This window comes from Procambarus clarkii, chromosome 65 (assembly GCF_040958095.1).
Source record: "Procambarus clarkii isolate CNS0578487 chromosome 65, FALCON_Pclarkii_2.0, whole genome shotgun sequence".
NCBI lineage: Eukaryota > Metazoa > Arthropoda > Malacostraca > Decapoda > Cambaridae > Procambarus > Procambarus clarkii.
In genome coordinates, this window is record NC_091214.1 from 30,246,722 (window position 1) to 30,269,758 (window position 23,037).

Here is a 23,037-nt window from a genome sequence, read left to right on the forward strand (position 1 = left end):
GGAGAAGGAAGGGGAAGAGCAGGGGGAGGGGTAAGAGAAGGAAGGGGTAGAGCAGGGGGAGGGGTAGGAGAAGGAAGGGGAAGAGCAGGGGGAGGGGTGAGAGAAGGAAGGGGTAGAGCAGGGGGAGGGGTAAGAGAAGGAAGGGGTAGAGCAGGGGGAGGGGTGAGAGAAGGAAGGGGAAGAACAGGGGGAGGGGTAAGAGAAGACAGGGGCTGAGCAGGTGGAGGGGGTGATGGTCACTACGTGAGGGTATAAACACTGGCCCACCACCCGGGTGATGGTCAGCTGACCCTCGCCTGGTGGACCCTCACCACAACCGTCGCTGCCTCACCAATCTGCATGTTCACTTAATAATATTAATTTAATTTATTAGTAAAATCAGAGATAAATTAATGTAAAACATTATTATCTGATTCTTTATTTTTCTTGCTGTATTTGATGAAGATGAACACACCATAGTCATCTACCAAGACATGCCTGTTTAATCCAGCGCCCTAACACGTCATGGCAACTGTGTAGGCCTATAGTGTACATGCCCCAGCCGTCACACAGATCCCGTTACACTCCCTCCCCACCTTCCTCTCTTCCCTCCTATCCTCTTCCCCTTCCTCCTTCTCATTCCCTTTCTCTTACCCCTCACCTATTCCCCTCCTCTTTCCCTTCCTTCACATCCCCTCTTCTCTTACCCCCTCCCCACTCCTCATCCCCCTTCCCTTACCCCTCCCCCTCCTCCTCCCCCTTCTCATACCCCTACCCCATTCTCTTTCCCTTTCTCTTACCCCCTCCCTTCTTTCCCCTCCTCTTCCCCTTCCACCTCATTTTCATCCTCCTTCTCTTCCCCATCCTCCCCTCCTCCTCATCCACCCTTCTCTTACCCCTCCCCCCCTTATTACCCCCTTTTTTTACCCCTCCCTCTCCTCTTCCCCTTCTCTTACCCTTCCTCTCTCCCCCTCCTCTTCCCCTTCCTCCTCATCTCTGTCTGTTATCCCTCCTTTTCGTCGTCCTCCTCATCCCCCCTTCTCTTACCCCTCCCCCTCCTTACCGCCTCGTTCTCTTACTTCTTCCCCCTACCCTCACCCCCTCCACTTCCCCTTCCTTCTCATCCCTCTTCCCTCACTCCTCTTCGCCCTCCCCCGTTTACCTCTACTACTTCTACCCCTGCTATTCTCCCCCCTCCTCTTCTCCTCCTTCACTTAGTTCCCCCCTCCCCGAGGTCCTCCTCCTTGCACCTCCCCCCTCTTCCTCCTTCCCCCTCCCCCCTCTTCCTCCTTCCTCCTAGACCTACTCCTTCCTCCTCTACCTCATCCTCCTTCCTCCTCATTCTGTTCCTTACTCCTCGCCTTCCTCCTCCTCCTTCCTCCTCGCCCTCTTCCTCCTTGCCCTCCTCATTCCACCTCTCCTTCCTCCTCGCCCACCTGCATCCTCCTCGCCCTCCTCCTCCTCCTTCCTCCTCACCCTCCTCCTCCTCCTTCCTCCTCGCCCTCCTCCTTCCTCCTCGCCCTCCTCCTCCTCCTTTCTTCCCGCCCTCCTCCTTCTCCTTCCTCCCTGCCCTCCTCCTCCTCCTTCCCCCTTGCCCTCCTCCTTCTTTCTCCTCGCCCTCCTCCTCCTCCTTCCTTCTCGCCCTCCTCCTTCCTCCTCGTCCTCTTTCCTCCTCGCCCTCCTCCTAATTCCTTCTTCCTCCTAACCCTCCTCCTCCTTTCTCCTTGCCCTCCTCCTCCTAGCCCTCCTCCTCCTTTCTCCTTGCCCTCCTACTCCTCGCCCTCCTCCTCCTCCTTCCTCCTTGCTCTCCTCCAATATATAAGACAACAAAACGTTTTCAGATTCTTTCACACCACTTTCCAGCAACATTTATAATTTATATCAATTATTTTAGGGAATAATACATAAATTATATATTTTAACATGATATTAGTGTTTAGTGGAATGCATAAGGAGTCAAATTGTGTTAAAAAGAGCGATTTTTAGAAAAATTGGAAAACTACTTTTTTCTGATCATAGAATAACTAAATGTATTTTGAAGGTTTCATTCAGCCATTAAATATCATTCACAATTTATTAATGAATTTTACAAAAAACATCATATATTTTATATTTAAACATGTAGAAACTATTTGTAATACATTAGGAACAAAATAGTTGTAGAAAAACAATTTATTATAAAACCTTTGTGTTTGGATTTTTGGATTAAAAGTTTCTCAAATGCTCTCCTGCACCATTCTCAATGCAAATCATTCCTAAACCTATTGGAAGAGATAGACGAACGTTTTCTATACGATTTATGGTTGCTGGGAAGCAGTGAAAATACTGTATGAGTCCTCTTAAAAATTATTACAATCACTCAAACTCTATGGGAAGCACACCACATATATCATACGTGACTCCGTGTCATTAGTATGTCTCTAGCTTTGCTAATATTTCTTGAAGCATTTAACTTGGGCCAACCTCGACCAGCCTATGTCCGTTCCATACCCACACATCATTCACCCTGCAAAGTTGGGTGAGACTAGCCTCTAGTGTCTGGCCTTAGACTGACATAGATCCTCTCTTATATTGACAGAAAACACAAATATACAGCAACATTTATCCTAGAACTGAGAAGAATGAAGTATAGTGAAAGCCTCGGATGGCTCAATATTGTCACAATGTAAAAAAAGACATAACAAAATGCCAAATTAGGAGAGGACTGGACAACATTGAGGTACAAGTTGGTTGCATCCCTCATGGGCTCCATCATCCCGTTGTTCAAGTATTCCTGACACACAAAATGGTTCATATTTACTCTTACTATCAGTCTTTTATATTAATGTTTACTGTTATGGTGTGGTTGGCGTCGGAGCTCGTGATGTAACAAACTAGGTTTGTTGTAAGAAATTACTCAGTATAGACTCTCATAGACATGGGGACCGCGTAGTCTTGAAAGTTTGGAGTAAGACAGTACTCGACCTGACTCGGCAGAGGAAGGTCATCCCTCCAGGGATTAAAGGGATTAGCGTTTAAGATTACAAGATGGCTGGTCCTTGTATGGCTGGTATTAATGCAACATATAATGAATATTTCGACAAAATACAGGAACAACTATTTGATTAAGTATGTAGGCTAGGCCAGCATGAAGGTAGAGGTTGAGATCAGGGTTCATACACCGTCATTATGAAGTGACGTCATGAGTAGGAGGTACTAAGTCGGTGGCCGCTTATGACGTAGTTGAGGCACGGGGGTCAAGGTGGTTGACATGACCACAATCTCCCATATTTAAGTAATTTGTAATGTACAAATTCAGTTCACTAGCCAATATTGTAATTGGAAATAGCCTTTCCCTAAGATGCCTGTACAATTACCATCAGTGTTCAACCATCTGGGTTATTCACTACATAGAGATTAGTTGTTCAATTTAAACCCTGCTTAGTAAATGTAGTAACCAAGCTGAGTGATACTAGCCTAGGTCAGTCCTTAGCTGGGTACAAGTGATGAGTGTGGTTTTGGGCAGCAACTGAAGAGGTCAACCATTCTCACCTCTCCAGAGATCAGCACTCCATTGGCTGGTCTTCTTAGATTAAGGTAAAAGTTGCAGTGAAGTTTAGTAGAGTAATCTCATGTCTGCTGCCTCTATAGGAAACAAAGTTCATTTAGAGAGTGATAGTTAAGGAGTGCTTATTATTTTACATTTCTTAGCTTTTGATAATAAACTCTGTTAAGACTTTCCCGTTCGTATTTTTGAATATCTCCATCAATGATATTATGTACTTATTGTTCCGGCCGTGGTCTCTTCGAGTCTGGGTTATTGGAATGAATCAGTCTGAATCCTACAAGCAAGTTTGCTATCATAACTCCCAAATATAGCCCTTTGTTTTGTTTGAGTAATTCCCACACTTAACATAAATTCATCCCCCTTTTCCCAGTAATTTGGGGATTAAGCCCCAAGGGTTAAATGTTTGATTAATTGGTCCAGACCCCAATTAATTGACAGGTTTGGTTAATTGTCTGGTGGTGGCAGTGTAAAGAGATCCCTTGAATTGGCTAGCAAGCCTGGTACGACGTCACGTGTCTGTAGAATCTTAGCTGGTCGAGCGGCTAAGACCACTTGGCATGGGACTCAGCTGAGAGTTAGCTCTGGGGTCCTTAGAATTAAGCTTAAGTAGGTAAATTACGGGCGGGGTAAAGGACAGACCAGAGCCAATACTACATCCCGTTTTACAATGGTAGCAACGGTGTTTTCAATAATTTATTAAAATTTATTGAAGCCTCACGTGTCTGTCTATTCGGTTATACTGCATGGTGAGAGTTCAGCCAGGGGGCCACGCGCTAATGTTCGCGGGAATCCTATGTACACCTTAACCCCTCCCCCATCCTATTATCCCCCTCTGCCAGCCACCATGCCTGGTGGCGGCCTTACTCCCTCCTCTAATTCCTCACCTTCCACCATCGCTACTCCTCACTCCTCCACTTCCCCGATTCCCCTTCCCCCCCATTCCCCTTCACCCCTTACCTCCCCTCCCGGTGTTGAATCTCTAGTATTAGCTTGTAGTGGAAAGCGGGCAGAGACTTGTGCAGTACACGGAAGAGGAAGGGAAGTATAACCCCAGGCAACATGAGTTTAGAATCCGCAGAGGGGGGCCCATACAGCTATAGCCCTAATCTACGAGCATATAGCCAACGCAGTGTCGAAAAAAGATCAGTGTAATATAGTGCTTAGAGTCGTTTCGAAAGCCTTCGACAAAGTGTGGCACACACGCCTAAAATATAAGATATCTGAACTAGGACTTCCTGAGAGATTTACTGCTACTCTCTGCAGCTTTATAGACAATAGAACTGCTAGGCTTAATATTGGCAGCTACTTGAGTGATGTAATAGAACTGAAAAGTGGAGTACCACAAGGAAGCTGCCTCTCCCCAACTCTATTCAACATATATATACAGCTGACCTACCTCAACCCCAACATGGAGAATACATCACATACGCTGACGATGTCACCCAAATAGTTACCAGTTGCGTTGCTCCTGGGAGTAGGGGTTCGAGTCACTTTTGGGGTGTGAGTTTTCAGACATATATATATATATATATATATATATATATATATATATATATATATATATATATATATATATATATATATATATATATATATATATATATATATATATATATATATATATATATATGGCCTGCACTGTGGAAAATCGGGTGGTTGGCACACTAGACACGACGAAGTCAACGACATCATTAAAAGAAGCCTTGCCTCTGCTCAGTGTCCAGCGGAGAGAGAGCCCCGCAACCTACTGAACCGTGACTCTGTTAGCTTTGCCGGCCGACCAGACGGAATCACACTGCGTCCGCGGAAGGGTGGCAGGCAGTTAGCATGGGACTATACTTGCATATCCACCCTGGCAACGACATACATCACCCTCTCTGCCGGCACGGCAGGAGCCGCAGCGACACACAGAGAAAAACAAAAGTCAGTCAAGTACAGGCAATTAGATCAAAGGTACAATTTCGTTCCAATAGGGTCTGAGACCCTAGGCCCATGGGGTGAGAGTGCAAGAAGGTTTCTTAAGGATCTTGGTTCCAAGCTCATTGACACCACAAGAGACCCTAGAGCAGCAAGTTTTCTCTTTCAGCGCCTCAGTGTCGCGATCCAGAGGGGAAATGCCCGCTGCATCCTCGGTTCCTGCCCGGCGTCGGAGGAGTTCGAGGAAATCTACAGCCTCTAGGAAGCGAACTTTTTCTTGTGTCCTCTTAATGTTCATTTTTTGTATAAAATCAGATATGTAACTGTATAACCTTGCATAATAAAGTGTACATCATAATAAAAAAAAAAAAGGGGGTGGTAGGAGAAGTGAACACTCTTTCGTATTCAGAGTTAAATGTCAAGTTTTTCCCTGAGTGCTCTGTGTTCCCTTCTCTGAGGCTGTGGGTCCCTATAATTACACCAGTGGTGGTACCCCCCTATATATATATATATATATATATATATATATATATATATATATATATATATATATATATATATATATATACATACATACATATATATGTCGTACCTAGTAGCCAGAACTCACTTCTGAGCCTACTATGCAAGGCCCGATTTGCCTAATAAGCCAAGTTTTCATGAATTAATTGCTTTTCGACTACCTAACCTACCTAACCTAACTTTTTCGGCTACCTAACCTAACCTAACCTAACCTATAAAGATAGGTTAGGTTAGGTTAGGTAGGGTTGGTTAGGTTCGGTCATATATCTACGTTAATTTTAACTCCAATAAAAAAAAATTCACCTCTTACATAAGGAAATGGGTTGCTTTATCATTTCATAAGAAAAAAATTAGAGAAAATATATTATTTCATGAAAACTTGGCTTATTAGGCAAATCGGGCCTTGCATTGTAGGCTGAAAAGTGAGTTCTGGCTACTAGGTACGACATATATACATATATATTTGTGTATATATATATATATATATATATATATATATATATATATATATATATATATATATATATATATATATATATATATATATATATATATATATATATGTCGTACCTAGTAGCCAGAACGCACTTCTCAGCCTAATATTCTAGGCCCGATTTGCCTAATAAGCCAAGTTTTCCTGAATTAATATATTTTCTCTAATTTTTTTTCTTATGAAATGATTAAGCTGCCCATTTCATTATGTATGAGGTTAATTTTTTTTTATTGGAGTTAAAATTAACGTAGATATATGACGGAACCTAACCAACCCTACCTAACCTAACCTAACCTATCTTTATAGGTTAGGTTAGGTTAGGTAGCCGAAAAAGTTAGGTTAGGTAGGTTAGATAGTCGAAAAACAATTAATTCATGAAAACTTGGGTTATTAGGCAAATCGGGCCTTGCATATTAGGCCGAGAAGTGCGTTCTGGCTACTAGGTACGACATATATATATATATATATATATATATATATATATATATATATATATATATATATATATATATATATATATATATATATATATATATATATATATATATATATATATACAACTAACACAACACCTATACCCCCTATTAGACTATTTTACAGGAACTTCTTTTCCACAGCTCATAAAACAGAGGAAAGGGTCCTGAAAGATATTGTTAATAGAAACGTTATCCCTACAGACAAAAATCAGAGGATACAACTGACGATTTACTATAAAACCAGAAAAACGGCCAGCCTACTCATGAGAAACTCTCCAGACACGAAACAGAACGCTTTAAAAGAGACTAACGTCGTCTATGCCTTCAAATGCCCACTTGGGGACTGTAAGCTCCAAAAAACCCAGTATATAGGCAAGACAACAACATCTCTTTCTAGGCGTTTAACGATGCATAAACAACAGGGCTCCATTAAGGAACATAATCTCTTCCCATAACCAAACCATCGCCAGAGAAATCCTAGTAAACAACACAGAAATCATCGATAGATACAGCAATAGCAGGCGGCTTGACGTTTGCGAGGCACTACACATCAAGAAGTCAACACCAGCAATCAACAGCCAATTATTGCACAACTATATTCTACCCACCTCAAGACTCCGCTCCAATATAGAAGCATCAAGAAATATGGACCAATAGGCTTTCTACAAACACTTCTATTCAATACCCATTGTTTCTGTTCTGTCTTGTGTTGATACTTTTAATACCCTATTAATATCCTCTAGTGTTCTGTCTTGTGTTAATGCCACATCATCCTTCCCACCTCACTCAAATGTAATGCCACATCACCCTTCCCACCTCACTCAAATGTAGATATAAAATCAGGGAAACGCAAGTTCTAATCAGTTGTGTATTTGTGAAGTCTTTGAAAATGTAATAAGTTTTACGAAACGCGCCCGTGTCGCGTCAGACTAGAAATAAAAATGAATTTTGGAGAAGTGATTTTTGATTTACCTCCAACAGTGAAGCATAATGTACGAAAGATTGAGAAAATTCGTGTTAGAATTATTAATCTTACTTTTTCGGTCATATTTAATAATATATATATATATATATATATATATATATATATATATATATATATATATATATATATATATATATATATATATATATATATATATATATTGTGACGGTAACGCGTTGGTGTTCGGCTGTTCAAAGCTAGGGGTATGGCCTTGTCACATAGTATTAAAAAAAAATAGAAAATCTGGAACTTCGTCTGTGGTAAGGTAAGGAGAAGACACACAAAACACAAGTAAATTTTAACAATGGAATTTTAATTACGTTAAAGAAATAAAACATGAATAAAATGGACAAACAAATTCGTATAATAAAATCAATCAATCAAAATAATAAGAATAATTAAATGACACAATGAAAAGTTACGTTAAGACAAAATAACAAGAAGTGCAATATACAAGTATATGAAACTAGGTGCTGGAATATTGGCTTTAAGCTATCACCTCTCTCAGTATACGTACGCTAAAGCTTACGTCTAGCAGGGAGAAGTGTTAACTGTGAAAGCACGGAATATTCTGAGGACTGAGGTCGTGGCGGCCCCAGACATCAAGTAGTATGGGGGGGGTGGAGTGCAGTTGCAGCCCGACCGGCGACCAATCAGAGGAGCCGGCAGCAAGACAGGTAGTTTGGCGGTTTGAGTCTGAGCAGGTGTTCTTGGCTGCAAACGTTTTGCGCTCTGGCAAACCTTGCTGGTGGTGTTGTCGTTGTTGGACATTTCTTCCATAGTAGTTATATATATTTGTTGCGACGTATTTGTGGAGGGAAGAGCAGGCTCAATCTCTTGAAGGAGATTATCGTCACAATATATATATATATATATATATATATATATATATATATATATATATATATATATATATATATATATATATATATATATATATATATATATATATATGTCGTACCTAGTAGCCAGAACGCACTTTTTGGACTACTATGCAGGGCCCGATTTGCCTAATAAGCCAAATTTTCCTGAATTAATATATTTTCTCTAAATTTTTTCTTATGAAATGATAAAGCTACCCATTTCATTATGCATGAGGTCAATTTTTTTTTATTGTAGTTAAAATTAATGTAGATATATGACCGAACCTAACCAACCCTACCTAACCTAACCTAACCTATCTTTATAGGTTAGGTTTGGTTAGGTAGCCGAAAACGTTAGGTTAGGTTAGGTTAGGTAGGTTAGGTAGTCGAAAAAACATTAATTCATGAAAACTAGGCTTATTAGGCACATCAGGCCTTGCATAGTAGGCTGAGAAGTGAGTTCTGGCTACTAGGTACGACATATATATATATATATATATATATATATATATATATATATATATATATATATATATATATATATATATATATATATATATATATAGGGGGGTACCACCACTGGTGCAATTATAGGGACCCACAGCCTCAGAGAAGGGAACACAGAGCATTCAGGGAAAAACTTGCCATTTAACTCTGAATACGTAGGAGTGTTCGCTTCTCCTACCACCCCCTTTTTTTATGGTGTACACTTTATTATGCAAGGTTATACAGTTACATATCTGATTTTATACAAAAAATTAACATTAAGAGGACACAAAAATATGTATATATATATATATATATATATATATATATATATATATATATATATATATATATATATATATATATATATATACATATATATATGTATATATATATATATGTCGTACCTAATAGCCAGAACTCACTTCTCAGCCTACTATGCAAGGCCCGATTTGCCTAATAAGCCAAGTTTTCATGAATTAATGTTTTTTCGTCTACCTAACCTACCTAACCTAACCTAACCTAGCTTTTTTTGGCTACCTAACCTAACATTACCTATAAAGATAGGTTAGGTTAGGTTAGGTAGGGTTGGTTAGGTTCGATCGTATATCTACATTAATTTTAAATCCAATAAAAAAAAATTTACCTCATACATAATGAAATGGGTAGCTTTATCATTTCATAAGAAAAAAATTAGAGAAAATATATTAATTCAGGAAAACTTGGCTTATTAGGCAAATCGGGCATTGCATAGTAGGCTGAGAAGTGAGTTCTGGCTACTAGGTACGACATATATATATATATATATATATATATATATATATATATATATATATGTCGTACCTAATAGCCAGAACGCACTTCTCAGCCTACTATTCAAGGCCCGATTTGCCTAATAAGCCAAGTTTTCATGAATTAATGTTTTTTCGTCTACCTAACCTACCTAACCTAACCTAACCTAGCTTTTTTTGGCTACCTAACCTAACCTTACCTATAAATATAGGTTAGGTTAGGTTAGGTAGGGTTGGTTAGGTTCGGTCATATATCTACGTTAATTTTAACTCCAATAAAAAAAAATTGACCTCATACATAGAGAAAAGGGTTGCTTTATCATTTCATAAGAAAAAAATTATAGTAAATATATTAATTCAGGAAAACTTGGCTTATTAGGCAAATCGGGCCTTGAATAGTAGGCTGAGAAGTGAGTTCTGGCTATTAGGTACGACATATATATATATATATATATATATATATATATGTCGTACCTAGTAGCCAGAACGCACTTCTCAGCCTACTATGCAAGGCCCAATTTGCCTAATAAGCCAAGTTTTCATGAATTAATTGTTTTTCGACTACCTAACCTACCTAACCTAACCTAACCTAACTTTTTCGGCTACCTAACCTAACCTAACCTATAGAGATAGGTTAGGTTAGGTTAGGTAGGGTTGGCTAGGTTCGGTCATATATCTACGTCAATTTTAACTCCAATAAAAAAAAATTAACCTCATACATAATGAAATGGTTAGCTTTATCATTTCATAAGCAAAAAATTAGAGAAAATATATTAATTCATGAAAACTTGGCTTATTAGGCAAATCGGGCCTTGCATAGTAGGCTGAAAAGTGCGTTCTGGCTATTAGGTACGACATATATATATATATATATATATATATATATATATATATATATATATATATATATATATATATATATGTATATATATATATATATATATATATATATATATATATATATATATATATATATATATATATATATATGTATATATATATATATATATATATATATATATATATATATATATATATATATATGTCGTACCTAGTAGCCAGAACTCACTTCTCAGCCTACTATGCAAGGCCAAATTTGCCTAGTAAGCCAAGTTTTCATGAATTAATTGTTTTTCGACTACCTAACCTACCTAACCTAACCTAACCTAACTTTTTCGGCTACCTAACCAAACCTAACCTATAAAGATAGGTTAGGTTAGGTTAGGTAGGGTTGGTTAGGTTCGGTCATATATCTACGTTAATTTTAACTCCAATAAAATAAAATTGACCTCATACATAATGAAATGGGTAGCTTTATCATTTCATAAGAAAAAAATTAGAAAAAATATATTAATTCAGGAAAACTTGGCTTATTAGGCAAATCGGGCCTTGAATAGTAGGCCAAAAAGTGAGTTCTGGCTACTAGGTACGACATATATATATATATATATATATATATATATATATATATATATATATATATATATATATATATATATATATATATATATATATATATATATGTCGTACCTAGTAGCCAGAACGCACTTATCAGCCTACTATTCAAGGCCCGATTTGCCTAATAAGACAAGTTTTCATGAATTAATTGTTTTTTGACTACCTAACCTACCTAACCTAACCTAACCTAACTTTTTTGGCTACCTAACCTAACCTAACCTATAAAGATAGGTTAGGTTAGGTTAGGTAGGGTTGGTTAGGTTCGGTCATATATCTACGTTAATTTTAACTCCAATAAAAAATAAATGACCTCATACATAATGAAATGGGTAGCTTCATCATTTCATAAGAAAAAAATTTGAGAAAATATATTAATTCAGGAAAACTTGGCTTATTAGGCAAATCGGGCCTTGAATAGTAGGCTGAGAAGTGCGTTCTGGCTACTAGGTACGACATATATATATATATATATATATATATATATATATATATATATATATATATATATATATATGTGTGTATATCACGAAAATAAACACGTGATTAAGAATGTGACAATGTCAGACCACGGAGGAAAAATGAAACAGGAAATTTCCTTAAGTACTTTCGTATATTAAATACATCTTCAGAAGGTCCGTGGAAGAAGGAATTTTTTCCTCCGTGGTCTGACATTGTCATATATATATATGTCGTACCTAGTAGCCAGAACTCACTTCTCAGCCTACTATGCAAGGCCCGATTTGCCTAATAAGCCAAGTTTTCATGAATTAATGTTTTTTTGTCTACCTAACCTACCTAACCTAACCTAACCTAGCTTTTTTTGGCTACCTAACCTAACCTTACCTATATATATAGGTTAGGTTAGGTTAGGTAGGGTTGGTTAGGTTCGGTCATATATCTACGTTAATTTTAACTCCAATAAAAAAAAATTGACCTCATACATAGTGAAAAGGGTAGCTTTATCATTTCATAAGAAAAAAATTATAGTAAATATATTAATTCAGGAAAACTTGGCTTATTAGGCAAATCGGGCCTTGAATAGTAGGCTGAGAAGTGAGTTCTGGCTACTAGGTACGACATATATATATATATATATATATATATATATATATGTCGTACCTAGTAGCCAGAACACACTTTTTGGCCTACTATGCAAGGCCCGATTTGCCTAATAAGCCAAGTTTTCCTGAATTAATATATTTTCTCTAATTTTTTTCTTTTGAAATGATAAAGCTACCCATTTCATTATGTATGAGGTCAATTTTTTTTTATTGGAGTTAAAATTAATGTAGATATATGACCGAACCTAACCAACCCTACCTAACCTAACCTAACCTATCTTTATGGGTTAGGTTAGGTTAGGTAGCCGAAAACGTTAGGTTAGGTTAGGTTAGGTAGGTTAGGTAGTCGAAAAACAATTAATTCATGAAAACTTGGCTTATTAGGCAAATCGGGCCTTGCATAGTAGGCTGAGAAGTGCGTTCTGGCTACTAGGTACGACATATATATATATATATATATATATATATATATGTCGTACCTAGTAGCCAGAACGCACTTTTTGGCCTACTATGCAAGGCCCGATTTGCCTAATAAGAAAAGTTTTCCTGAATTAATATATTTTTTCTAATTTTTTTCTTATGAAATGATAAAGCTACCAATTTCATTATGTATGAGGTCAATTTTTGTTTATTGGAGTTAAAATTAACGTAGATATATGACCGAACCTAACCAACCCTACCTATCCTAACCTAACCTATCTTTATAGGTTAGCTTGGGTTAGGTAGCCGAAAAAGTTAGGTTAGGTTAGGTTAGGTAGGTTAGATAGTCGAAAAACAATTAATTCATGAAAACTTAGCTTATTAGGCAAATCGGGCCTTGCATAGTAGGCTGAGAAGTGAGTTCTGGCTACTAGGTACGACATATATATATATATATATATATATATATATATATATATTAGTATATTTTGGTAGCAGTCTTTCCTGTAGACATATATTATTAAATATGACCGAAAAACTAAGATTAATAATTCTAACACGAATTTTCTCAATCTTTCGTACATTACGCTTCACTGTTGGAGGTAAATCAAAAATCAATTCTCCAAAATTCATTTTTATTTCTAGTCTGACGCGACACGGGCGCGTTTCGTAAAACTTATTACATTTTCAAAGACTTTAGTTCACAAATATACAACTGAATAGAACTTACGTATCTTCGATTTTATATCTACATTTGAGTGAGGTGGAAGGGGTGATGTGGCAATTAAACAACACAGAAATCATCGATAGATACAGCGATAGCAGGCGGCTTGACGTTTGCGAGGCACTACACATCAAGAAGTCAACACCAGCAATCAACAGCCAATTATTGCACAACTATATTCTACCCACTTCAAGACTCCGCTCCAATATAGAAGCATCAAGAAATATGGACCAATAGGCTTTCTACAAACACTTCTATTCAATATCCATTGTTTCGTGTTCTGTCTTGTGTTGATGAAATTAATACCCTATTAATACTCTTGTTCTGTCTTGTGTTGATGAAATTAATACCCTATTAACACCACACTTTGTTCTGTCTTGTGTTAATGCCACATCACCCCTTCCACCTCACTCAAATGTAGATATAAAATCGGAGATACGTAAGTTCTATTCAGTTGTGTATTTGTGAACTAAAGTCTTTGAAAATGTAATAAGTTTTACGAAACGCGCCCGTGTCGCGTCAGACTAGAAATAAAAATGAATTTTGGAGAATTGATTTTTTATTTACCTCCAACAGTGAAGCGTAATGTACGAAAGATTGAGAAAATTCGTGTTAGAATTATTAATCTTACTTTTTCGGTCATATTTAATAATATATATATATATATATATATATATATATATATATATATATATATATATATGTCGTACCTAGTAGCCAGAACTCACTTTTCAGCCTACTATTCAAGGCCCGATTTGCCTAATAAGCCAAGTTTTCCTGAATTAATATATTTACTATAATTTTTTTCTTATGAAATGATAAAGCAACCCTTTTCTCTATGTATGAGGTCAATTTTTGTTTATTGGAGTTAAAATTAACGTAGATATATGACCGAACCTAACCAACCCTACCTAACCTAACCTAACCTATATTTATAGGTAAGGTTAGGTTAGGTAGCCAAAAAAAGCTAGGTTAGGTTAGGTTAGGTAGGTTAGGTAGACGAACAAACATTAATTCATGAAAACTTGGCTTATTAGGCAAATCGGGCCTTGAATAGTTGGCTGAGAAGTGCGTTCTGGCTATTAGGTACGACATATATATATATATATATATATATATATATATATATATATATATATATATATATATTTTATTAAATATGACCGAAAAAGTAAGATTAATAATTCTAACACGAATTTTCTCAATCTTTCGTACATTATGCTTCACTGTTGGAGGTAAATCAAAAATCACTTCTCCAAAATTCATTTTTATTTCTAGTCTGACGCGACACGGGCGCGTTTCGTAAAACTTATTTCATTTTCTGACATCAGGTACCTGTGTAAAAATGTCGTCAACATACCTGCAGTATATGGCCGGTTTCAAGTTCATTTCGACTAAGACTTTTTGCTCGATGGTACCCATGTAGAAGTTTGCAAACAGGACACCTAGGGGGGAACCCATGGCGACCCCATCTACTTGCTTATACATGTGCCCATCCGGGCTCAAGAAGGGTGCCTCTTTAGTACAAGCTTGGAGTAGTTTCCTCAGAATGTTTTCTGGTATGTCAAGAGGAGTGCAGGCCGGATCACGATACACTCTGTCGGCTATCATCCCGATTGTCTCGTCCACAGGTACGTTGGTAAACAGGGATTCTACGTCCAATGAGGCTCTTATCCCTGTGGCCCGTGTGCCCCGCAGTAAGTCAACAAATTCCTTTGGAGACTTCAGGCTGAAGGCGCAAGGGACATAAGGAGTCAGCAGGCCGTTGAGTCGCTTAGCCAGTCTGTACGTGGGTGTGGGTATCTGGCTAATGATTGGCCGAAGTGGGTTTCCAGGCTTGTGTGTCTTGACATTTCCGTCAAGAATCGAGGCAACTACAGAAGCACCATACTTTCCCCCGAGCTCAAAGCGGCAGCTAAGAGCCTTCGTGAGAACAAGGAGATAGTTGTTAGGAGAGGTGACAAGTCGCCAATATACGTCATTCTTAAAAAAGACGCATATCTGGCGAAAATGAACCTCATACTCTCTGACCAAACTAAATTCCAAAGGGTAACGAAGGACACTACAGCCGAATTGAAAGCAAAGGTCAACAAACTGATCGAAACTGTGAATGCCAAGAAATCCGGACTCCACCTGCCAAAGGTTATTGGGGAATATAAACCTGGATATGCATATGGAAATGTGCATTTCATGAAATATATATATACGGTGTGTGATTGCACCTGTGGTTTAATAAAGAGATTTCTGTGACGAGGACATTTATAATCATGTCATTTATATTATAAGTTTGTGCCAGAGGATATATATATAAATGTACAATTATTGGTGTAAGGCTGTGTGCCTAGTGTTACCTCGCTATTATATTAAATATTGATGAAGTGATCTATATATATATACTGGAGTTATTGAATAGTGTATTCATATGAATCGTGATTTATTGTGTTAATGCCAGTGAAGTGAGATACTGTGATCATGAAGGGATAATAGGTGCTTCATGCCAAGATAGTAAGTACAGTGAGCTGGGCGAAAGTACAGTGAACTGAATGAGTGGGCGTTGCATCTCGCGAGTTGCCAAACGTTCGATAACACTGAAATTGGAGCGTAGGAATGAGCGACTGTGGGGAAGAGGGAGTGATAGATGCTCCTGTATTTCTTTGCCTTGTTGCTGATCCAGAGTTATAATACTTTAATCTTTTAAGTAAAATACAAAACCACCTTCGTGTTTGTGTTATCCCTCAATTACTTTGTTGCTATTGAGTCCATTGAAAAGAGAGAGTGATTGAGACATATACCTGCCTGTTACCAAATTTGATTAGTGTTCTCTTGGGCCACTACTACTACTACTACCATAATTCCACCATTCCACTGAAGTGTTACTGGACATGGAAAACATCAGTTGGCGACCTTTTATTTAGCAGTAGAGCCCTCTGTCGGGGCAGGCACAGGATCAAGAGAGTAGATCGTGTTCCCACTCGTCTTCATGTTACGAGGCCAGCCGGAGATAGACTGGGAGACTCTTCAGGTGAACAGTGGCACCGTGAGGATTGAGTGAAGACCTGTGGGGCTACGGTAAGTCACGTTCATCACTAAAAATACTTGGTGGTGACTGGTGAGAGGGAGAGACACCCCGACATTGGCGACCTTCCCAGGATATTAAGACCGAGAGAAACCTCGACAATATATATATATATATATATATATATATATATATATATATATATATATATATATATATATATATATATATATATATGTTGTACCTAGTAGCCAGAACTCACTATTTGGCCTAATATGCAAGGTCCGATTTGCCTAACAAGCCAAGTTTTCCTCAATTTATATATATTTTTATTTTTTTGCTTATGAAATGATGTATCTATCCATTTCATTATGTATAAGTTAAATTGTTTAAATTTGAGTTCAAACTAACGTAGATATATGACCGAACCTAACCAACCCTACCTAACCTAACCTATCTAAACCTAATCTAAACTAACACAACTAAGTCAATAATTTTTGTTCCTAATATAATATAATAATAAAAATTCAAATAAACTAATTGGAAACAATTTATTCAAAATAAAGAAAATCACTCGGCCTATTAGGCAAATCAGGCCTTGCATAGTAGGCAAAGAAGTGCGTTCTGGCTACTAGACACGACATATATATACATATATATGTCGTACCTAGTAGCCAGAACGCACTTCTCAGCCTACTATGCAAGGCCCGATTTGCCTAATAAGCCAAGTTTTCCTGAATTAATATCTTTTCTCTAATTTTTTTCTTATGAAATAATAAATCTACCCATTTCATTATGTATGAGGTCATTTTTTTTTTATTGGAGTTAAAATTTACGTAGATATATGACCGAACCTAATCAACCCTACCTAACCTAACCTAACCTATCTTTATAGGTTAGGTTAGGTATGGTAGCCGAAAAAGTTAGGTTAGGTTAGGTTAGGTAGGTTAGGTAGTCGAAAAACAAGTAATTAATGAAAACTTGGCTTATTAGGCAAATCGGGCCTTGCATAGTAGCATAGTAGGCCGAGAAGTGCGTTCTGGCTACTAGGTACGACATATATATATATATATATATATATATATATATATATATATATATATATATATATATATATATGTCGTACCTAGTAGCCAGAACGCACTTCTCAGCCTACTATGCTAGGCCCGATTTGCCTAATAAGCCAAGTTTTCATGAATTAATTGTTTTTCGACGACCTAACCTACCTAACCTAACCTAACCTAACTTTTTCGGCTACCTAACCGAACCTAACCTATAGGGATAGGTTAGGTTAGGTTAGGTAGGGTTGGTTAGGTTCGGTCATATATCTACGTTAATTTTAACTCCAATAAAAAAAAATTGACCTCATACATAATGAAATGGGTAGCTTTATCATTTCATAAGAAAAAAATTAGAGAAAATATATTAATTCAGGAAAACTTGGCTTATTAGGCAAATCGGGCCTTGTATAGTAGGCTGAGAAGTGCGTTCTGGCTACTGGGTACGACATATATATATATATATATACATATATATATATATATATATATATATATATATATATATATATATATATATATATATATATATATATATATATATATATATATATATATATGGCACAACTCTCCGAAACACGAGAGTTAAGTATACAACTTTAGAAAAGTTGTATAAAGTTGTATACTTAACTCTCGTGTTTCGGAGAGTTGTGCCTTAAGCAGAGACACTGTGTCTTCCCATATTAACAGGGACTTGATGAAATTAACGTCTAAATGACCCCTCACTTGCTCTGGTGCTCTTGGGAGGTGTTGATCTTTGGGGGATTTAAATACTCCGAAATTACCATCTCTTTTAAGGGTCTGAGCGGTGGTGCAGAGGGTTAAGGCGTACCTGTTATGCCAGTTGCTGGAAGGCTTCTGTGCTGGCTAGGGTTCGAGTCTCCTGGTGGGAAAGTGTTCTAAAGTTGTATATATATATATATATATATATATATATATATATATATATATATATATATATATATATATATATATATATATATATATATATGCGAACAAGCCTGAATGGTCCCCAGGACTATATGCGACTGAAAACTCACACCCCAGAAGTGACTCGAACCCATACTCTCAGGAGCAACGCAACTGGTAACTATAGGGCGCCTTAATCCGCTTGACCATCACGGCCGGACAAAAGGAAGTGATAGCCGAAGCTATTTAAACCACTTACCCGCCTGCAACTCGGATGGTAATCTTGGGCATAGCATTTCACCAAATCACCTCATTCTTTGGGGCACACGTGAGGAACACAAATGCGAACAAGCCTGAATGGTTCCCAGGACTATATGCGACTGAAAACTCACACCCCAGCAGTGACTCGAACCCATACTCCCAGGAGCAACGCAACTGGTAACTATAGGGCGCCTTAATCCGCTTGACCATCACGGCCGGACAAAAGGAAGTGATAGCCGAAGCTATTTAAACCACTTCCCCGCCGGCAACTCGGATGGTAATCTTGGGCATAGCATTTCACCAAATCACCTCATTCTTTGGGGCACACGTGAGGAACACAAATGCGAACAAGCCTGAATGGACCCCAGGACTATATGCGACTGAAAACTCACACCCCAGAAGTGACTCGAACCCATACTCCCAGGAGCAACGCAACTGGTAACTATAGGGCGCCTTAATCCGCTTGACCATCACGGCCGGACAAAAGGAAGTGATAGCCGAAGCTATTTAAACCACTTCCCCGCCGGCAACTCGGATGGTAATCTTGGGCATAGCATTTCACCAAATCACCTCATTCTTTGGGGCACACGTGAGGAACACAAATGCGAACAAGCCTGAATGGTCCCCAGGACTATATGCGACTGAAAACTCACACCCCAGAAGTGACTCGAACCCATACTCCCAGGAGCAACGCAACTGGTAACTATAGGGCGCCTTAATCCGCTTGGCCATCACGGCCTGACAAAAGGAAGTGATAGCCGAAGCTATTTAAACCACTTCCCCGCCGGCAACTCGGATGGTAATCTTGGGCATAGCATTTCACCAAATCACCTCATTCTTTGGGGCACACGTGAGGAACACAAATGCGAACAAGCCTGAATGGTCCCCAGGACTATATGCGACTGAAAACTCACACCCCAGAAGTGACTCGAACCCATACTCCCAGGAGCAACGCAACTGGTAACTATAGAACGCCTTAATCCGCTTGACCATCACGGCTGGACAAAAGGAAGTGATAGCCGAAGCTATTTAAACCCCTTCCCCGCCGGTAACTCGGATGGTAATCTTGGGCATAGCATTTCACCAAATCACCTCATTCTTTGGGGAACACGTGAGGAACACAAATGCGAACAAGCCTGAATGGTCCCCAGGACTATATGCGACTGAAAACTCACACCCCAGAAGTGACTCGAACCCATACTCCCAGGAGCAACGCAACTGGTAACTACAGGGTGCCTTAATCCGCTTGACCATCACGGCCGGACAAAAGGAAGTGATAGCCAAAGTTATTTAAACCACTTCACCGCCGTCAACTCGGATGGTAATCTTGGGCATAGCATTTCACCAAATCACCTCATTCTTTGGGGCACACGTGAGGAACACAAATGCGAACAAGCCTGAATGGTTCCCAGGACTATATGCGACTGAAAACTCACACCCCAGAAGTGACTCGAACCCATACTCCCAGGAGCAACGCAACTGGTAACTATAGGGCGCCTTAATCTGCTTGACCATCACGGCCGGACAAAAGGAAGTGATAGCCGAAGCTATTTAAACCACTTCCCCGCCAGCAACTCGGATGGTAATCTTGGGCATAGCATTTCACCAAATCACCTCATTCTTTGGGGCACACGTGAGGAACACAAATGCGAACAAGCCTGAATGGTCCCCAGGACTATATGCGACTGAAAACTCACACCCCAGAAGTGACTCGAACCCATACTCCCAGGAGCAACGCAACTGGTAACTATAGGGCGCCTTAATCCGCTTGACCATCACGGCCGGACAAAAGGAAGTGATAGCCGAAGCTATTTAAACCACTTCCCCGCCGGCAACTCGGATGGCAATCTTGGGCATAGCATTTCAACAAATTACCTCATTCTTTGGGGCACACGTGAGGATCACAAATGCGAACAAGCCTGAATGGTCCCCCAGGACTATATGCGACTGAAAACTCACACCCCAGAAGTGACTCGAACCCATACTCCCAGGAGCAACGCAACTGGTAACTACAGGGCGCCTTAATCCGCTTGACCATCACAGCCGGACAAAAGGAAGTGATAGCTGAAGCTATTTAAACCACTTCCCCGCCTGTAACTCGGATGGTAATCTTGGGCATAGCATTTCACCAAATCACTTCATTCTTTGGGGCACACGTGAGGAACACAAATGCGAACAAGCCTGAATGGTCCCCAGGACTATATGCGACTGAAAACTCACACCCCAGAAGTGACTCGAACCCATATTCCCAGGAGCAACGCAACTGGTAACTACAGGGGGCCTTAATCCGCTTGACCATCACGGCCGGACAAAAGGAAGTGATAGCCGAAACTATTTAAACCACTTCCCCGCCAACCACTCGGATGGTAATCTTGGGCATAGCATTTCACCAAATCACCTCATTCTTTGGGGCACACGTGAGGAACACAAATGCGAACAAGCCTGAATGGTCCCCAGGACTATATGCGACTGAAAACTCACACCCCATAAGTGAATTGAACCCATACTCCCAGGAGCAACGCAACTGGTAACTACAGGGCGCCTTAATCCGCTTGACCATCACGGCCGGACAAAAGGAAGTGATAGCCGAAGCTATTTAAACCTTTTCCCCGCCGGCAACTCGGATGGTAATCTTGGGCATAGCATTTCACCATATCACCTCATTCTTTGGGGCACACGTGAGGAACACAAATGCGAACAAGCCTGAATGGTCCCCAGGACTATATACGACTGAAAACTCACACCCCAGAAGTGACTCGAACCCATACTCCCAGGAGCAACGCAACTGGTAACTATAGAACGCCTTAATCCGCTTGACCATCACGGCTGGACAAAAGGAAGTGATAGTCGAAGCTATTTAAACCACTTCCCCGCCGGTAACTCGGATGGTAATCTTGGGCATAGCATTTCACCAAATCACCTCATTCTTTGGGGCACACGTGGGGAACACAAATTCGAACAAGCCTGAATGGTCCCCAGGACTATATGCGACTGAAAACTCACACCCCAGAAGTGACTCAAACCCATACTCCCAGGAGCAACGCAACTGGTAACTACATGGCGCCTTAATCTGCTTGACCATCACGGCCAGACAAAAGGAAGTGATAGCCGAAGCTATTTAAACCTTTTCCCCGCCGGCAACTCGGATGGTAATCTTGGGCATAGCATTTCACCAAATCACCTCATTCTTTGGGGCACACGTGAGGAACACAAATGCGAAGAAGCCTGAATGGTCCCCAGGACTATATGCGACTGAAAACTCACACCCCAGAAGTGACTCGAACCTATACTCCCAGGAGCAACGCAACTGGTAACTACAGGGTGCCTTAATCCGCTTGACCATCACGGCCGGACAAAAGGAAGTGATAGCCGAAGCTATTTAAACCACTTCCCCGCCTGCAACTCGGATGGTAATCTTGGGCATAGCATTTCACCAAATCACCTCATTCTTTGGGGCACACGTGAGGAACACAAATGTGAACAAGCCTGAATGGTCCCCAGGACTATATGCGACTGAAAACTCACACCCCAGAAGTGACTCGAACCCATACTCCCAGGAGCAACGCAACTGGTAACTACAGGGCGCCTTAATCCGCTTGACCATCACAGCCGGACAAAAGGAAGTGATAGCTGAAGCTATTTAAACCACTTCCCCGCCTGTAACTCGGATGGTAATCTTGGGCATAGCATTTCACCAAATCACCTCATTCTTTGGGGCACACATGAGGAACACAAATGCGAACAAGCCTGAATGGTCCCCAGGACTATATGCGAGTGAAAACTCACACCCCAGAAGTGACTCGAACCCATATTCCCAGGAGCAACGCAACTGGTAACTACAGGGCGCCTTAATCCGCTTGACCATCACGGCCGGACAAAAGGAAGTGATAGCCGAAACTATTTATACCACTTCCCCGCCGGCAACTCGGATGGTAATCTTGGGCATAGCATTTCACCAAATCACCTCATTCTTTGGGGCACACGTGAGGAACACAAATGCGAACAAGCCTGAATGGTCCCCAGGACTATATGCGACTGAAAACTCACACCCCAGAAGTGACTCGAACCCAT